We start from the raw sequence: 18,257 nt of genomic DNA, 5'->3' as shown, positions 1-18,257 counted from the left end.
CCATGTCATATGAGAGATTAGTGGTGAGTGGGAGGTGAATTTTTCCAAAAAAAAAATCCGAGTGTGGGTTTTATGCAGTGACACATCAACATGGTTGCTCACTCATTAAAGAATAAAGTCCATTTACTTTGTGTTTACATTAGTTTCTAGCAGTTTATTGGCAGTTCCAGTTTATTGGCTTTAAAACAGATAACACAGACAACAGTGTTTGGTTAAAATCTGTATCAGTGAGCATTTTTTTTTTTTTTTTATTTGATTTTTATTTAATCATTAATGTTATCACAGCCTTTAGTTGGTTAAATCAGGCTGAATAAACAGAATAAAACATACTAACACAAGGAAGATAAAACGAATTTAGTTTAGAACATCGAGTTCAGCTGGAGACCACCAGATGGCGCCATTAGTTTTTAGAAGTGACTAAATGAGACTTTTGTGCGTTATATTAAAGAGAGAAGATTAAAAATGTTCAAGTGGGTCCAACTTTCCTCTGCTCATATCAGGGTTTTAGAAATTAAATACAGAGTAAAATTAAAGTAAATAAAGAGAGACCATTATCTTCTTATCTGTCCTCACTATCCGCTGCAGGGTCTTGTGGTCAGAAACGCAACAATTCCCAAACCAGGCAGCGATGCATCTGCTCGGGATGATCTCCATGGTCTCCCTATAGAACATGGTAATGTAAGGTGGTTGTAGATGGTGTCTGTTGATGGAGCTGTCCTTGAGGGACCAGGTGAGGTTCTCAGCAGGTGAACACCATGGAATTTGGTGCTCTTGATGATCTACACAGAAGATATGAAGATGTACAAGAGAGAACGATCACTCTGAGCTCTCCTGAAGTCAACAAGCACCTCTTTGGTTTTCTCAAAGATTTGTCAATGTTCAGACTGATTGTTGGCTCTTCAAAAGACTGATAGTCATTTCACTTTCTGTCTGAATGCTGAGGTGACCTAAGATAAGCCATTTTGAGGAACTTTGTTGGTTGTGATGCCAATGCTACAGGTCTTTAGTTATTAGTCTCTTGGATTTGTCTTCTATGCAAATGCAACTAAACAGGATGTCAAAGTGATGGCATATTTTCAGGTTTAGGCTCAAATTGTAGATGTACTGTAGGTACTGAGTGAGTTGATGGCCCAATTTCAAACAATGTCTAAAGAATACTTATGCATTCTTATGATTTTTTTATTGATGTATTCATTTATTGGTTTTCCCAGTATTAAAAATAATTAACAGAAGCCTACCAGCTATTTTTCACAAATCCACATATTTAAAAAGCAACTGCACTTGATTTGCTAAATATATGCAAAACTTGTTTTTCACATTTGAGTGACTGAGCACCGAGAACAGAATCATGAAGGTGTTGAACAAGCAGGTGCTGAAAAAAGCTGAGGAAGCACTCAGACACTTCTTTCCTGAGTCACAACTGGTTTGTAAACCACACTACATTATATAATTCAGTTTCTGTGGAATATTCTTGATGTTTTATTGGTATCGACAAATTTGTTGTGGTGCAAAATGTGTTTTATCATTAGACTGCAGAGACTATCAATGAAGTGACAGAGAAAGGTCTGTTTGGGAAAAGGGTTGCAGCTGAAAATGAAGGAAAATATAGAAAACATGCTTATTTACTTATGATTTATTTAAAAGTGTTATACATCATATACATTTTTCATAGAAATAAACTTTAAGTACTTACAATTTTGTACTTTTTTGTCTTCAGGTGTATGGATATGTTTGTCGTATTAATCGAGTAGACGTTGATCCCACAGATGTGCTGGTGGACCAGTGGCCGGATTTCCGTGTGCTGCTTGTTAAACCGGGACAGCAGCAGGTATTACGCAAGATGACTTCAGTGTGAAAATAATTAGAGCTTAAATATAATAATCTTTGTTACAACGGATAAAAGACACAATCTAACAACACACTATATCTCAATTTTTATAGTTGTCCTGTTCCTTTTATATACAGGATCCAGACTTGATAAAAGATGTGTGCATTTTTACCAAGGACAAATCATGTCTCATGAACATACTAACCAGGACAGACGTTCTTGACTGGAAGCAGGACATGATTTTAAGTATTAATTTTTGATTTCTTATTACAACACGTACAGAGATCCCCAACCTAGGAAGCATTGTTTAACCGTGCAACCTGTAACGTATCTGTTTAGGTGTTGACCTGCAGCATGAGGCAATGATAAAGGCTGTAGCAGCGAACAAATGTGTACCAATTAATAAAACGGCTGTCGGACACTTGATGAGATTGCAGGATCCTTCTAAGCTTGAAGCGGAGAGGTAAATGGTTTACTGTCACTGTAACTGGAATTAAAAAAATCTGGAATTATTCTGACTTCCTTGTTCTCCCAAAGTGTTCTCAGTTTTATCTCTTATGTGTAGATTATTTAATGTGGGCCACATGTTTATGGGAAAAGAAAGTGATGGCCTTATAACTTAACCCAGATTGATGAAATCATTTAGGTTATTTTGTTGTTGTCATTTCAGTTTATGTGTTTGAAATGAAGTAGGGTGTACTTTCTTTGTCCTATTATGCCATTATTGAGATACTTCCAGCCAGTATTATTATCTGAGCCAATTGTTATATCGAATTAATCACCATTTTCTGACCAAGTGTAGAAGTTGTGAGAAGAACCAAACTCTCCTTCATCCTCTATAGGTCATCCTTTCAAGTGGCATCAGTTAAGGAGTCTCACGCTGCCTTGATTAACAGCAAATGGCTCTTGGGCACAGGTGAATGCACTGAGCCCCTGATCAGGAACATGATCAGGAACTTCCCTTCGTGTTGCGTGCTGGATTCAGAGGGTCGTACAGGCTCTTGACCAGTTTAGGCTTCACCAGGGATCTGCCTTATAGGAATGCTTGGCTTTATTTTAATCAGGCATGTATGACTCCATAATTACTTTTAAGATAAGGAACACTCCTGTCATGATTGTACGATTGAAGGTGGCGTTCAGCACACGTTCATCCAATATCTTATCCATTTGTAAGCCTGTGACTGGTTGGCTCTCCAGTTTCCCGTTATCATTTTAATATCTATCTCCAGGTAGTTTTGCTGGTGTTGTTTTTCTTTTTTGTTTATTTACATGTTGCTGTTGTTGTTTTTTTAAAATAAATTTTTTGATATTTTCTGGTAACATTATAGATTATTCTGTTTAAGTGCTATTAAAGTAAAACTTTTTGTTGTTCCTGAATTACAACAATAAAACCATGAGAAACTTATATTGTGTTACAAATGTGTGATCTGTAAGACACAAAGGCAAATTAAATGATCCCCCTGCAGCTCATCTTTTGCAAAAATGACACTGCCATCAAACATTTAAACAAATTTAACACAAAACACTCCAAAACACCCCAAACACTCACAACCTTGCAAATTATCCGTTTGTTTTAGACGAGTAAATAAAATTCAAAACATTCTTGATATCTCTAACAAAGTTAGACATTTCCCTCTTTCTTATGGCAGTGAAGCTTGGAATTGTATTATTATTTGGATTATTTTCATCACACTTTTCACACCAATGAGATCGATGATGCTATCGATGTAGGATCTGCCTCATTCAGTTCCTGTGGCCTATGATTACACTTGACAAACTTGTAATTCTTAAAACTTGAGGTCTGCCATTCGTCTAATGTCGTAGGTGTCATAAAGTCATGTAATGCTGCTGATCAGATTTTAACTTATTTTCTGGAGGAAGTGATTAAACATCTCTTAACCCGTACTCAGTAAAGTCTGAAATGCCAACTCAATAACAATAGGTTACTTTCGTAACCCCGGTTCTCTGAAACATCGAGTGGAGAGATCCACCTATAGGAAGGGCATCCGTACCTGTCCTCTGCAGAAGCATCCAATTGCACCAAGTCTGGTTAGACAGACAGGAGCGCGTGCCCACTGGCAGGTAAGGTAACGCCCCTTATCCTTTAACCGTGCAACCTGTAACGTATCTGTTTAGGTGTTGACCTGCAGCATGAGGCAATGATAAAGGCTGTAGCAGCGAACAAATGTGTACCAATTAATAAAACGGCTGTCGGACACTTGATGAGATTGCAGGATCCTTCTAAGCTTGAAGCGGAGAGGTAAATGGTTTACTGTCACTGTAACTGGAATTAAAAAAATCTGGAATTATTCTGACTTCCTTGTTCTCCCAAAGTGTTCTCAGTTTTATCTCTTATGTGTAGATTATTTAATGTGGGCCACATGTTTATGGGAAAAGAAAGTGATGGCCTTATAACTTAACCCAGATTGATGAAATCATTTAGGTTATTTTGTTGTTGTCATTTCAGTTTATGTGTTTGAAATGAAGTAGGGTGTACTTTCTTTGTCCTATTATGCCATTATTGAGATACTTCCAGCCAGTATTATTATCTGAGCCAATTGTTATATCGAATTAATCACCATTTTCTGACCAAGTGTAGAAGTTGTGAGAAGAACCAAACTCTCCTTCATCCTCTATAGGTCATCCTTTCAAGTGGCATCAGTTAAGGAGTCTCACGCTGCCTTGATTAACAGCAAATGGCTCTTGGGCACAGGTGAATGCACTGAGCCCCTGATCAGGAACATGATCAGGAACTTCCCTTCGTGTTGCGTGCTGGATTCAGAGGGTCAGCCGGTGTCGTGGCTCTTGACTTACCCTTCCTGTGCGATGGGACCAATATACACTCTGCCGGGGCACAGACAGAAAGGCTACGCCAAAGCCCTGGTCACCATATTGGCAAAGAAACTCCATTCAGATGGCTACCCGGTCTACTGCTTCATTAATTTGGAGAACCAACCGTCGTACAGGCTCTTGACCAGTTTAGGCTTCACCAGGGATCTGCCTTATAGGAATGCTTGGCTTTATTTTAATCAGGCATGTATGACTCCATAATTACTTTTAAGATAAGGAACACTCCTGTCATGATTGTACGATTGAAGGTGGCGTTCAGCACACGTTCATCCAATATCTTATCCATTTGTAAGCCTGTGACTGGTTGGCTCTCCAGTTTCCCGTTATCATTTTAATATCTATCTCCAGGTAGTTTTGCTGGTGTTGTTTTTCTTTTTTGTTTATTTACATGTTGCTGTTGTTGTTTTTTTAAAATAAATTTTTTGATATTTTCTGGTAACATTATAGATTATTCTGTTTAAGTGCTATTAAAGTAAAACTTTTTGTTGTTCCTGCATTACAACAATAAAACCATGAGAAACTTATATTGTGTTACAAATGTGTGATCTGTAAGACACAAAGGCAAATTAAATGATCCCCCTGCAGCTCATCTTTTGCAAAAATGACACTGCCATCAAACATTTAAACAAATTTAACACAAAACACTCCAAAACACCCCAAACACTCACAACCTTGCAAATTATCCGTTTTTTTTAGACGAGTAAATAAAATTCAAAACATTCTTGATATCTCTAACAAAGTTAGACATTTCCCTCTTTCTTATGGCAGTGAAGCTTGGAATTGTATTATTATTTGGATTATTTTCATCACACTTTTCACACCAATGAGATCGATGATGCTATCGATGTAGGATCTGCCTCATTCAGTTCCTGTGGCCTATGATTACACTTGACAAACTTGTAATTCTTAAAACTTGAGGTCTGCCATTCGTCTAATGTCGTAGGTGTCATAAAGTCATGTAATGCTGCTGATCAGATTTTAACTTATTTTCTGGAGGAAGTGATTAAACATCTCTTAACCCGTACTCAGTAAAGTCTGAAATGCCAACTCAATGACAATAGGTTACTTTCGTAACCCCGGTTCTCTGAAACATCGAGTGGAGAGATCCACCTATAGGAAGGGCATCCGTACCTGACCTCTGCAGAAGCATCCAATTGCACCAAGTCTGGTTAGACAGACAGGAGCGCGTGCCCACTGGCAGGTAAGGTAACGCCCCTTATCCGAGTGCATAATGCACCTGCATTATGTGAGCATATTCGCTTCTCGTGCAGCAAGCGGGGCAAACTTGGTGGATCTCTCCACTCAATGTTTCAGAGAACCGGGGTTACGAAAGTAACCTATTGTTCTCTTTCATCATCTCGTGTTCGAGATCCAACTATGGGAGATATAGACAACTCCCCGGTTGCCCAATACACTCACAGCGAGGCCCTGTAAGCCAGAGGATGGCCAAAAAGGTGGTGCTCGGCCCGTCACAAAGCAGCAGACTTAACATACTGCGCGGGATAAAAAACCCAGCCATGAAGAAAAAGAAAAAAACACGACATGTTGTAACACGCATGTTAGAACCCCGCTGATGTCCAACAAGCGGGCCGCCTGCAGGAAAAGGAACATGTTTATAAACATGTGAATGGACCAACCTGGGTGTCAGGAAAAGGGGGAGGCTATATGCTTGAAACATACATAACCAGGCCGGGCAGACAGGGCTGAAAGGAGTGCAGGCCCAGTAGCATGTGGCTAGGAAGAGCCCACACTTAAGACCGCATGAGCTACCAGAGTCCAGGTAACATCAAGCCGGTAGCGCCTAACAAAGGTGTGCAGAGAGGACCAGCTCGCAGCGGCACAAATGTCCTGCAAGGGAACTCCCCCAAACAGAGCCCAAGAAGCAGCCAAGCCTCTAGTGGAGTGAGCTCTAAGGCCACTTGGAGGCTGCACACCCCTAGATTCATACGCTAAGACGATGGCTTCTACAAGCCAGCGAGAGAGGCGTCGCTTAGAGATGGGATTACCCATGTTCGACGGGGCCCAAGAGATGAAGAGCTGGTCGCTCCTTTGAAAAGAGTTTGTCCTGTCCATGTAATCCCGTGGGGCACGCACAGGGCACAAAGCATTCAACCTCTGGTCCTCCGCAGAGGAAAAAGGAGGAGGGTGAAAAGCGGAGAGCTCAATCACACCAACAGTAAAAGCTGGAAAGCCTTTAGGCATGAAGGCCGGGTTAGGCCTAAGCAAAACCTTATCTCCATTGAGTGAGAATTTGGTGAACAAGGAATGAACCGAGAGCACATGCAAATCACTGACACGTTTGGCGGAAGCCAAAGCCAGGAGCAGAGCCGTCTTGAAGGACAGCAGCTTGAGGGAGATATCCCCCAGGGGCTTAAAAGGCTGTTGGGCCAGCACCTCCAGCACCATGGAGAGATTCCAATCCGGGACTACACTTCTGGTGACCGGTAGGGAGCGGCGCGCGCCCTTCATAAATCTACGGATAAGGGGGTGCTGTCCCACCGTAGTATCGCTGAAACCGGCGTGACACGCAGCGATAGCCGCTAAATAGACCTTAATTGTCGAAAAAGTTCTGCCACGATCGATAAGGTCCTGCAAAAAGCCCAGAATATCAGCGACTGACACAGAAATGAAACGAGCTGGTGCTTCTCGCACCACTCCTCAAACACACGCCACTTGCAATCATAGAGAGAACGTGGCCCTGGCATTCTGAATCGTGGCAATAACACACAGGGGAAGCCCCAGAGTGACCCCAGCGTGGGGAAGAGTGGGGAAGCCCCAGCCCTCTCATGTGCCAGGCCCAGAGAGCCACCCTGTCCGTGTGGAATGGGAGGGGCCAAGGCTCCGCATATAGAAGAGGAATTATCTCCGCTAGCCAAGGTTCCTTGGGCCACCTGGGAGCTACTGTATGAGGATCAGAGACACACCCTGCACTGCGACCCTGGCCAGGGTCGGGGATATCAGGCAGAGCGGAGGGAAAGCGTAGAGCAGCGTGCTAGGCCATGGATGAGCCAGAGCGTCCACGCCGAGGGGGGTGTCCTCATCCCGATGCGAGAAGAACATAGGACAGGGGAAGGACATTTTTGTGCGAGGGGAAGAGATCGATGGCTGCCTGGCCGAACCTCTCCCATAGTAGCCTCACTATCTGAGAGTGGAGCCGCCACTCTCCGTAGAGCGGGTTTCCCCTCGACAAAAGGTCTGCACCCCTGTTTAAAAGGCCCGAGACGTGAGTCGCCCGTAACGACAGGAAATACTGCGTGCTCCATACCAACAGCTTGTGAGTCAGAGCATGAAGATTGGAGGAGTGCAAGCCACCTTGATGGTTGATATGTGCTACAGCTGTCGTATTGTCGCAGTGCACCAGCACATGATGTCCCTGCAGGCGCGGCAAGAAATGCTTTAGAGCTCTCAACACAGTGAGGAGCTCCAAATAATTTATATGGGCTGAATGAGGTGAGTTCGGCCACACACCGTTCACTGGTCTGCCCTCTTGTGTGGCTCCCCACCCTGTTAGAGAGGCATCTGTCGTTACCACTTTCCACAGCATGATCGCCCCGAGAGGGGTCCCATGTGCGTAAAACTCCGCAGCCCTCCAGTGGCGCAGCACGGCCATGCACGCACCGTGACATAGCGGCAAAGATCGCGCAATGGGCTGAGATGAAGGGACAAAATCCACTTCATGAAAACAGAAGACCAAGAGGCAAGACCTGCACAGCTGAAGCCATAAGACCCTGTAATCTGAGACATGTGCGATACTGTATCCACGCTCCTTCCCTGAACCGCGAAAGACAGTTCATGAATGAAGAAACGCGCTTCTGTGACAAGCGCGTGCGCATAGTCACGGAATTCAGCTCCAAACCCAAGAATATGACCTCCTGAGCGGGAGTGAAATTGCTCTTTCTCACATTGACTATGAAACTGAACGCAGCAATGTGTGAGAGCACACGGGCAGTGTTTTGAATCACTTTCACTCTCGAATCGGCCATAATAAGCCAATCATCTATGTATGTCAGGATCGTGAGACCTGCTGTTCTCAGCGGCGCAAGCCCCGCCTCTGCACACAGACAGAACGTCCTCGGACTCAGTGCAAGCCCGAATGGAAGGACTGTGAATTCGTAACACACGCCTTGGTAGGCGAAACGAAGGAATTTCATGTGTGGAGGATAGATGCTTATGTGGAAAAAAGCATCGCTCAGATCGATCGAGCAAAACCAATCGTTCTGCTTTATTGAACGTATGAGAGAGCCGTGTGATAACATTCTGAAGTTGTATTTCATTAAACGTTTGTTCAACACTCTGAGATCCAGAATAGTTCAGAGAGAACCATCTTTTTTCGGGACCAGGAAATAGTGAGAGTACAAACCCCGATTGCATAGATGCGGGGATACAACTCGAATCGCTCTCTTCTCGAGAAGAGATGAGATTTCGTCTTTCAGAATGTGAGCGGAGCTCTCGTCCGTGTGGGACCAAATCACTCCGTTGAACCGCAGGGGTGTTTTGGCAAACTGTAGCCTGTACCCCCTCATGACTGTGTGAATCACCCAATCGGGGGCTGAGACAGACAGCCAGCCTGTCACGTGACTCCCGAGTGTCCCCACACAGCCCAGTGGGATGCCGAGAGTCGATCAGGCCGGATCGCTCATTGATGGTGCAATGGCGCCATACCGTGGCCAAACTACAGATTTTTTTTGTGAAAAACTGGGGCCGTAGCCTTTATTAAATTTGTGAGAGGAGTGTGAAGGGGGGTGTTTGGTGACACTGCTTCTGCACTCAATCCCACGTACGTCCCCACTGGAACGGGGAAACGCACTCTGGACGACACGGGAACAGTGAAGCCTGTGCGGAACAGAGAATGACCCTCGCCGGCGAGGGGGGCCTGACCTCGCTGAAAAAGAACCTCCATCTTTTGGATGGGCGAACCTGGAGGGTAGAACAGGTGTCTGGAGGGCTGGCTGCCCATGAATGCTGACCGGAAACCCCCTGTGGCTGAGCATCAGGTCGGCCGCTTTCGTTTTGGACCAGAAGGAGCGGGGTTGGGGGGCTTCCTCACCGTGGCTGCGGCGAAGGACATCTTACCCCAGGGCTTAGCAGGGGGGGAGGGGGCCCGCTCTGCTGAGCCGGTGGTTTCGTGCGTGGTTTGTCAGTCCTGCCAGTGTAGCGGGAATGGCGTCCTGCAGCAGGAGCGTTAGGCAGCCGACCAGATGGCGTCTGGTGCTGCGCCGGCTTCCTAGGAAGACACAATTTGAAATCCTTGTCTTCCTTCTTTTTATCATCGCAGCGTTTCTGCATCAGCGCAACAGCCGGGCCAAAAAAAGCTTGACCCGGCTCAAAAAGGCGCTCCTGCGATGCGACACCGATAAAGCCATAGAGCGCCCGCTCGCCTGGACAGCTTGACAGGCATTGCAGAGAACAAGGTCATTAACTGTGATGATCTCCTTCCAGAGATCGGGTGATGGCGACCCTTTCTCCAGTTGTTGACCCAAATCAAGCAGGAGTTTGGCCTGATACACGGACAACAGCGAGGAGACATTGAGAGCTCGAATAGAAAGAGCTGAGGCTTTATACGATGCCTGATGAATTGACGCGGAGAAGCGATCCATCTTACCCGGGAGGACGGGCTTAGGTGGGGTGAGCAGCCCGCCCTGAGATGGGTTAAGGTGTCCGGCGATGGAAGGCTTATAACGGGGGGTCGCCCATGCCGAGACGTGCCATATCCTTAACTTCAAGCCCCACAAGACCGTGTTTCAGATTGAGCGGGTCTCCCCAGCAGTGTCTCATGTGTTTCGCACATGCAGGGAGGAAGGGAAGAAGCTGCTTTCTCGGACCGTCATATACATCTCTCTCCTGATCCGACGCATTCAGGAGAGCCGGCCATTTGATGCTGAGCCGCACGGCAGTGCATTCACAAAGCTTCAACAGTACCAACTGTGGTGGGGCGGAGGGAGCCTGAGGGACCGCGGAAGACGGGATGGCTTCCTCGACATCCGAGCCGTCGAGAAGGTCCACCTCGACCTCATCCCCTGAACCTGTCGGCCATTTGGGGAAACGGTTGTCGGCCAGTAACAAATCCTCGAACGGGAAAGGACACATGTCGGCCCAGTCAGAGGAAGTCACACCGCAGGAGGCCCCCGGATGCGCAGCGGCGCATTTTCCCACTCCCAGTCGGACAGCTCGAAATCGATACACTGTGAAGCGGCCATTTAAGCCTGCGACGCAGGAGATTTTTCGGGAGCGCTAGGCAATGGCTACAGTTCTCCGGGAGGTCAGTAGCTTCTTGCGCACGCTTGAGACCCGTGCAAACAATGCAGAAGGGATGGGAATCGTACGCGGCCGGGCAGGCTCACGATAGGTTGTCCACTGGTGTAGCCGGTGACGCTTTAGAAAGCACCATGGAAAAAAGGCAAAAGAAGCAGGCGGGCAGCCTACAGAAAAAAAAGGGGGGGTGCGAGCGTGGGCAGCTCGCGAAGCTAACCTGGCTGAGGACGAGCACGTCCGGCAGAGGCTGATCAAATGATATGTCCTCCTGAAGACAAAAAGTGCAGTCCAAAAAACCAGGGAGCTGTGAGGTAGGATAGCAGAAGTCGCGAGAAGCAAATGTTAACTGAGGAAAGGTAGCGTGTAGGTGCATTATGCACTCGGGTAAGGGGCGTTACCTTACCTGCCAGTGGGCATGCGCTCCTGTCTGTCATGCCAGACTTGGTGCAATTGGATGCTTCTGCAGAGGTCAGGTACGGATGCCCTTCCCATAGGTGGATCTCGAACACGAGATGATGAAAGAGAACTACATAACTAAATCAACATAAAGTTAAAGGTGGGTCAAAGATTACCAGCAGCTGATTAGTTTTAGTTGGTAAAAGTTGTCAAAAGCCTACAGATGTGATCTTTATTCTCACACAGTGCCTTCCAGATGTTAGACCATATCACACCCATTATTCATGGAGGTTTTTTCTTTTCTTTCACACCACAACACCATGTTTTTTTCTCTACACACAAAATCTACTTAATCCATTATCTGATCAAACCTCTTTTCTTAACCTATTTGTAGATTTTTTTGTACACACTGTTTATCCTACAAACATTCTACAAACTACTCGAGCTTGGGATGAACAGATTACATAAAACGTGGGCAGGAATTAGACCCAAATTAAAATAACGAATGTGTAGATATGAAACTGCAGATAAAATAACAGAATGTTGAACACGTTTTCATAGGGCGAGTCACATTTTTAAACTAGATTGTAACCTCATTTTTTTTATTTTTTGTTACTGAGTTTCTTCATCAGGAGCTTTGTATAGCCATGAAGTTGTTGAACAAGGAGGAGCTGAAGAAAGCAGAGGAAGCGCTCAGATATTATTGTCCCCAGGCGCAGCAGGTCTGTAAACAACACTGACGATTTTATTTCTCTAGCATTTATTTGTTGTTCCCTGGTGTAAATTACCGGTTTAATTCCTTCCTTCCTTCCTTCCTTCCTTCATTTATTTATTTATTTATTTATTTATTAGACTGCCACAGATACACGAGATGTAACGAATCAGTGAAAACAAAAACACTGCTGATTTTCTGAACTGTACAATGAACCAGCGGTGGAAATTTTGATTCTTTCAAAAGATTTGTTCATCAAAATGATTCGTTCATCAAAATGATTCGTTCATCAAAATGATTCGTTCAAGGAATCGTTCAGTGACCATTTTTTCATATTACATGAATACACCAGCAGGTGGCGAAAAAGAGCCAACTAAGTCTAACTAATCAGAATCAAAACCATAATCAGGTTTATTGGCCAAGTGTGTTGACACACACAATGAATTTGGTTCCAGCTGTTTGTGACTCTCAAAAGCGCAGACATAAATAACACTATACTATACAAACTATAAAAGACAGTGCAGACGATGGGATACAATATAGACAGAATGAGTATTAAATATGAATATAGAATATTAACGCTCAGTTATGTACATAAAGTGTGGGAGTGCAAATAACAATATTGTGGAATATTAAGCTTTTTGTACAATATGCAGCAGCAGTAGTGTGTAATATATACAGATGATGTGATGACTGACAGTTCTGACAATGCAGTACTTATAGATATGAAGCATGGAATATAATTATGGTGAGTTGTTAATCAGGGTGATGAGGGGCCTGAGGAAAGAAACTGTTCCTGTGTCTGGTAGTTTTAGTAAACAAAGTTCTGTAGCGCCTGCCAGAAGGGAGGAGCTGAAAGAGTTTGTGTCCAGGGTGGGAAGGGTCAGTGGTGATTTTTCTTGCCCGGTTTCTGGTTCTTGTGTCGTTTTCTGTTGTTTTAACCGTGCGCTGCAGTCTATTCCTGTCCTGTTTTGTAGCTGCACCAAACCAGATGGTGATGGATGTGCACAGGACTGATTCAATGACTGCAGTGTAGAACAGCATCAACAGCTCCTGTGGTAAACCATACTTCCTTAAATGGCGTAGAAAGTACATTCTCTGCTGGGCCTTTTTGATGATAGAGTTTATGTTGCACTCCCATTTCAGGTCTTGGGAAATGGTAGTGCCCAGAAACTTGAAGGCCTCCACAGATGACACCGGGCTGTTGGATATGGTGCGGGGAGTAGTGTTGGGGGTCTTTCCTAACGTCCACTATCATCTCCACAGTTTTGAGGGTGTTTAGTTCTAGACTGTTCTGACTGCACCATAGCACCAGCTCCAGCTTCCACCTCCTGCCGGTATGCAGACTCATCGCCATCTTGGATGAGACAGATGAGCGTAGTATCATCTGCAAATTTCAGGAGTTTTACAGTTTGGTCACTTGAAATGCAGTCATTGGTGTAGAGGGAGAATAGAAGTGGGGAGAGGACACATCCCTGAGGAGCGCCAGTGCTGATTGTCCGAATGCTGGAGGTGACACCTCCCAGTCTCACCTGTTGTTTCCTGCCTGTCAGGAAGCTGGTGATCCACTGACAGATGGAAGGGGTTATAGTGAGCCTTAAGAGTTTGGAGTGGAGAATTTCCGGAATTATAGGAAAGTGGTTCATTTGACCAAAGCACAAAGTTCTCTTACATAATTAACATTTTAATATGTAATATTTAACATTTAATATAAATGGTCAGACATTTACACATTTATAAATTTACGTTATGTTAAACATTATGTTCTGTAGGTTAAATATGAATATATATTAAAAAAACGTATGTACACAGTACCTATAACTGTATTTTGCATCTGCTGCCATTTCTTGCTGGTACCATGATGCATCACTGTGTCAACAAACTGTAAAAGATTTATGGAACAGTTTGTGTTCCAGAGTACCATCTATGCAAATTTTGCTTTTATTAGGCTTTGGAAATGTATGTCTCATTTCCTGAGACTGTTGTTGAGAAGCTACATGAGAGAACTGGAAGGGCAGGAACATTTAAACAGTACACTAATAGTGCTCTGGCACAAATAACCTAGATCTTCTGCTTTCCCAGAGGCCCTGATCACATAATCACTTCAATCATAGAGGAGACAGGAGATCCTGAGCATCTTGACCTAAGCAGGACCAAACCACCTTTGATGCACACCAACATAAATGCAGTCAGGAAACTGAAAAATAACTACATTTTTATTTGATTCTGGATATATTTATATAATTATTAGAATAGAAGCCGAGTCTGTAGATGTTCTGGTGGAGCAGAGGCCAGATTTCAGTGTGTTCCTCATCAGACCAAAACGTATAATATGATCTTGCTGAATTAACAGACAAAGTAAAGTCTAACCAAAAGTAGATAATCTTTATTTTGTTTGTTGACCTGTTTGTCACATATTTTGTTTTGTATTTTGTGACACCTTTTCTTTATTCTGATGTTTGATTTGAACATTACCTGAAGCTCTTGATATGGACCTGCATTATTTGGCTGATTAGATAACAGTAGAATTGAGCAGGTGGGCAGCGAATTTATTTATCATTAACACACAAAAGTAATATTTTAATAATAATTTAACCTTTGTTTTCTATAGCGCCTTTAAAAGTACATCTCAAAGCGCTTTACAAACGGAAACAGAGCAACAAAATACACCACATAATATAAAGATAAAATTAATAAAAAAAAAAAAAAGATTATTGTTACGTCCCTAAAAATGTTTTGTCTCTCTCTCTCTCACTCTTAGACACTTCCGGGATTACTGGTTGGCTCGGGGAGTCGTCGATCGCCGAAGGAGGTCGCCTTTTTGCTGTTGTGTTGCCACGTTACTCAGTTTGTATGATAATTAATTACACTGTTACCTTAAAAACCTTGGGGTCGCATTTCCTCTCTCTGACTAAGGAGCTTTTGCTCCTTTTGTTCATTTTTGTTATACCAGAGCATAGATATATACACTAGATGTCGCCTTGTATACGGCAGTATAGTTGGAGCGAATGCGTCAACTGAGCCGCCATCTTGGTACGGGGGAGCCCTTCCTCTTAATTCATTAGCGTCGATGTAGGCAAAGAAACAAAATCACCATAAATCGTCATGAATGCGATTTCTAGTTTTTTTTTGGTTCGTTCCAAAGGTCAGACATGTATTTATCATTAAGTCCAGAGAAAATTTAAGGTTTTGATATTAAGAAAATCAAATAAGTGCTAGTACTATGCATTATATTGTGAAAAAGTAGATTAGCTAGTAGGTGTGTTTATTACTTACATTCTTCCACTTAAGTAAACTTCAAATGAACAATCACTACTTACCTTATAGCCTACTGCATGTAACACTGCTACAATGGTGTGATTATACATGTTCATTTAAACATTTAAATTGTATTGGTTTATTAAATATGATACACAAAGCAATTTGCAGGTGGAAGCAAATCACAAATTTGAGAGGAACATAATGTGAACGTTAGATAGTTGAGGTGCCAAAGACTGTTCAATCTTTTATTTATTCTTTTCCCGCAATACTTTTGCCACTTGGGAAAAGAATCTTGGGAATCTACAAACAGATTCATTCATTCATTCATTCATCTTCTACCGCTTATCCGAACTACCTCGGGTCACGGGGAGCCTGTGCCTATCTCAGGCGTCATCGGGCATCAAGGCAGGATACACCCTGGACGGAGTGCCAACCCATCGCAGGGCACACACACACACACACACTCTCATTCACTCGCGCACTTACACACTAGGGACAATTTTCCAGAGATGCCAATCAACCTACCATGCATGTCTTTGGACCGGGGGACGAGTTAAGGGAACAGTTAAAAGACCAGTTTCAGAAGAACGAGGGTCTAGAGATGGAATATAAGGAATTAAAAGCTCAGTCAGATATTGAGGAGCCAACCCATGTAAGGCCTTGTAGGTAAGCATCAAAATCTTAAAATCAACCCTAAACCTAACGGGGAGCCAGTGCAAGGACTCCAAAACGGGAGTAATATGTTCTCTTAACTTTGTTCTAGTTAGAATTCTAGCAGCCGAATTTTGCACTACCTGCAATTTGTTTAAGGTAGCTTTTGACACCCCAGCCAACAAGGCATTACAGAAATCGATACGGGAAAACATAAAAGTATTGATCAGTCTCTCAGCAACAGAAAACGACAGCATTGAACACAATCTGGCAATATTTCTGAGATGGAAGAAAGAAGTTTTAACAGTATTTTGGATATGTGGCTCAAACGTTAAGTTGGCATCAAAAATTACCCCTAAATCATAATAATTTTAATTGTATTTATTCAACCAACTTAAATATCCTGTGTGATTCCTGTGTATGTCCAAATCTTTTCCATTCTTAGATTTCTTCTACTGGTAGATTCAAAGAGAGACATATGACTGATCTGGTAAGTTCAGATTATTGCAATATGTCTTATACTCCCTAGTGTGCTGTGGACCATTCACTTTAAGTAGACACATGCACTTCTAAATGTTCTGTCATGACCCTAGTCACAAAACTCTTTATTTTAATTCTTTATTGATTATTTCAAAGCATCTTTGCTTTACAACGTTTACAAGACGTAGTACTTTATTTTTGTCCTCTGTTTCATATCAAACCATTAGCTATTCACCTTTTTTACAGTGGGGTAAATAAATATTCACAGTTCCAGTGCAGCAATTCATATGAAATATTTCATACCAAAAAGCTCCATTATGGAAGAAAAGGGATGTTGAAGCTTGTTTAAAAGTTTGGGAAACTAAGAGATTATTGTGCAACATAATAAACACAGGTGACAGATGAGATATTCTTTCATGCAAGGACCATTAGTAAGTGGTCCTTACATGAAAGAATATCTCATCTGTCACCTGTGTTTATTATGTTGCACAATAATCTCTTAGTGAAGGTCTTGGCGGATGCACTAACTCGGCTGACAGGAGGTAGAACTGCTTATTGAAATCACCTCCTGCTTTGCTTTTTCTTAGTGTGTTCAATACTTTACGTCTGTGTCATTCCATGTAAAACTAAATATAACTTTTCATGGATTATAAGATTATGATTTCTTTATCTGTGTAGATTTCTTGAGTTAATATCAACGCCGAGACAAAATTTCATGTTAATTGCTGCCTAGGAATTGTGTTTAATTAAAAAACTGTTGATGCCTTGAATACTTATTTGAATGGATTATTTTATATTTAATTCCCCTTCTCTGTAATGTGGTGCCAACTTTTCTGAAACTTTATAATTGTCGAACTTTTGTTTTGCTCTGCACTTTCATACTTTTATGCACTTTTAGATGTCAGATCTAACCTGGCCTGGCCTGGCTACAACAAACACAATACATTTCTCTAATAATCAGAAATTGCCCACAAACCCAAATAAACATGAATGTCATTTTCTCCTTTTTTGTATAAACAAACTCTGTACCATTTACACTGGGTCCAGCACATACGTTAGCCATAACAATATAACCACTTACGTCTTTCCGTTTCCTTTTTATAATTTATCTTTTTTTTTAAATCAAAGCGTCTAATAAGCACACCTCTAACGTGTATTTTAACACTGTTCCATGACTTTACTGTGTGTAAAGACGGCTTGAAGGGAAACTATTAAAGGATCCAGAGGTAAAGGTCAGAATCCAGATGAGTAAAGCAGAAATTTAGGGTTTGTTTGGAGTGAAAATGAAAAAGAGGTTGCAAAATATATGAGATAATGGAAGAACAGGGAGGCGTTATACAAAGAAATGTGGAGGTGGAAAGGAAAACTGACAATAACAGGAAAAGGGATGTGATTATGGCAAGATTACTGTAAAAGGGGTGTCTGAAACTGTTTGTTTGGGTAGTGATGACACTAACTGATTGCCCTGTGAAAGATAATAATGAATGAAACTGATAACTGATAATAATAATGAAACTGATGTTTCTGTTCCAGCTGTGGCCAGCCCTCTCCTGGGAACGGAGCAGTGTGCTCGTGGACCGCCGTACTGGTGCCAAAATGCCAAGACTGCTTCGCTTTGTGGCGCAGTTTCCCACTGCCAACAAAATGTCTGGAACCAGCCTCATGTGGTCAGTTTTGTGTCTCTTCACCCACCCCAGACCCCCCACCCCGTGACCACTTTCTTGTTTTTGTTCAGTCCTGAATTTTCTTTTTAAGAAATCTGTGCCGTGTGACTTGTGCAACACGGTGGTGGCTGTGGTGGACAAACTGGTGAAAGATAATTCAACA

At 42.9% G+C, this 18,257-nt stretch overlaps 1 long non-coding RNA gene and 2 pseudogenes across 1 annotated transcript; 2 read left to right on the top strand and 1 right to left on the bottom strand.

Moving 5' to 3' along the window:
- Nucleotides 1-874: 874 nt before the first annotated feature.
- Nucleotides 875-5,202, top strand: LOC132846630 (glycine N-acyltransferase-like protein 3; annotated as a pseudogene).
- Nucleotides 5,203-6,412: 1,210 nt separating this feature from the next.
- On the bottom strand, nucleotides 6,413-9,635 carry LOC132846768 (uncharacterized; annotated as a pseudogene).
- Nucleotides 9,636-11,459: 1,824 nt separating this feature from the next.
- LOC132846986 (uncharacterized) lies at nucleotides 11,460-15,589 on the top strand. Its single transcript, XR_009648579.1, has 4 exons — nucleotides 11,460-12,048; nucleotides 12,179-13,096; nucleotides 13,185-13,375; nucleotides 14,800-15,589. It is a non-coding gene; the product is annotated as an uncharacterized LOC132846986 (long non-coding RNA).
- Nucleotides 15,590-18,257: the final 2,668 nt, after the last annotated feature.

This window comes from Tachysurus vachellii, chromosome 6 (assembly GCF_030014155.1).
Source record: "Tachysurus vachellii isolate PV-2020 chromosome 6, HZAU_Pvac_v1, whole genome shotgun sequence".
NCBI lineage: Eukaryota > Metazoa > Chordata > Actinopteri > Siluriformes > Bagridae > Tachysurus > Tachysurus vachellii.
Note: the sequence above shows the minus strand (reverse complement) of the source record. Positions and strands in the feature narration are given on the sequence as shown.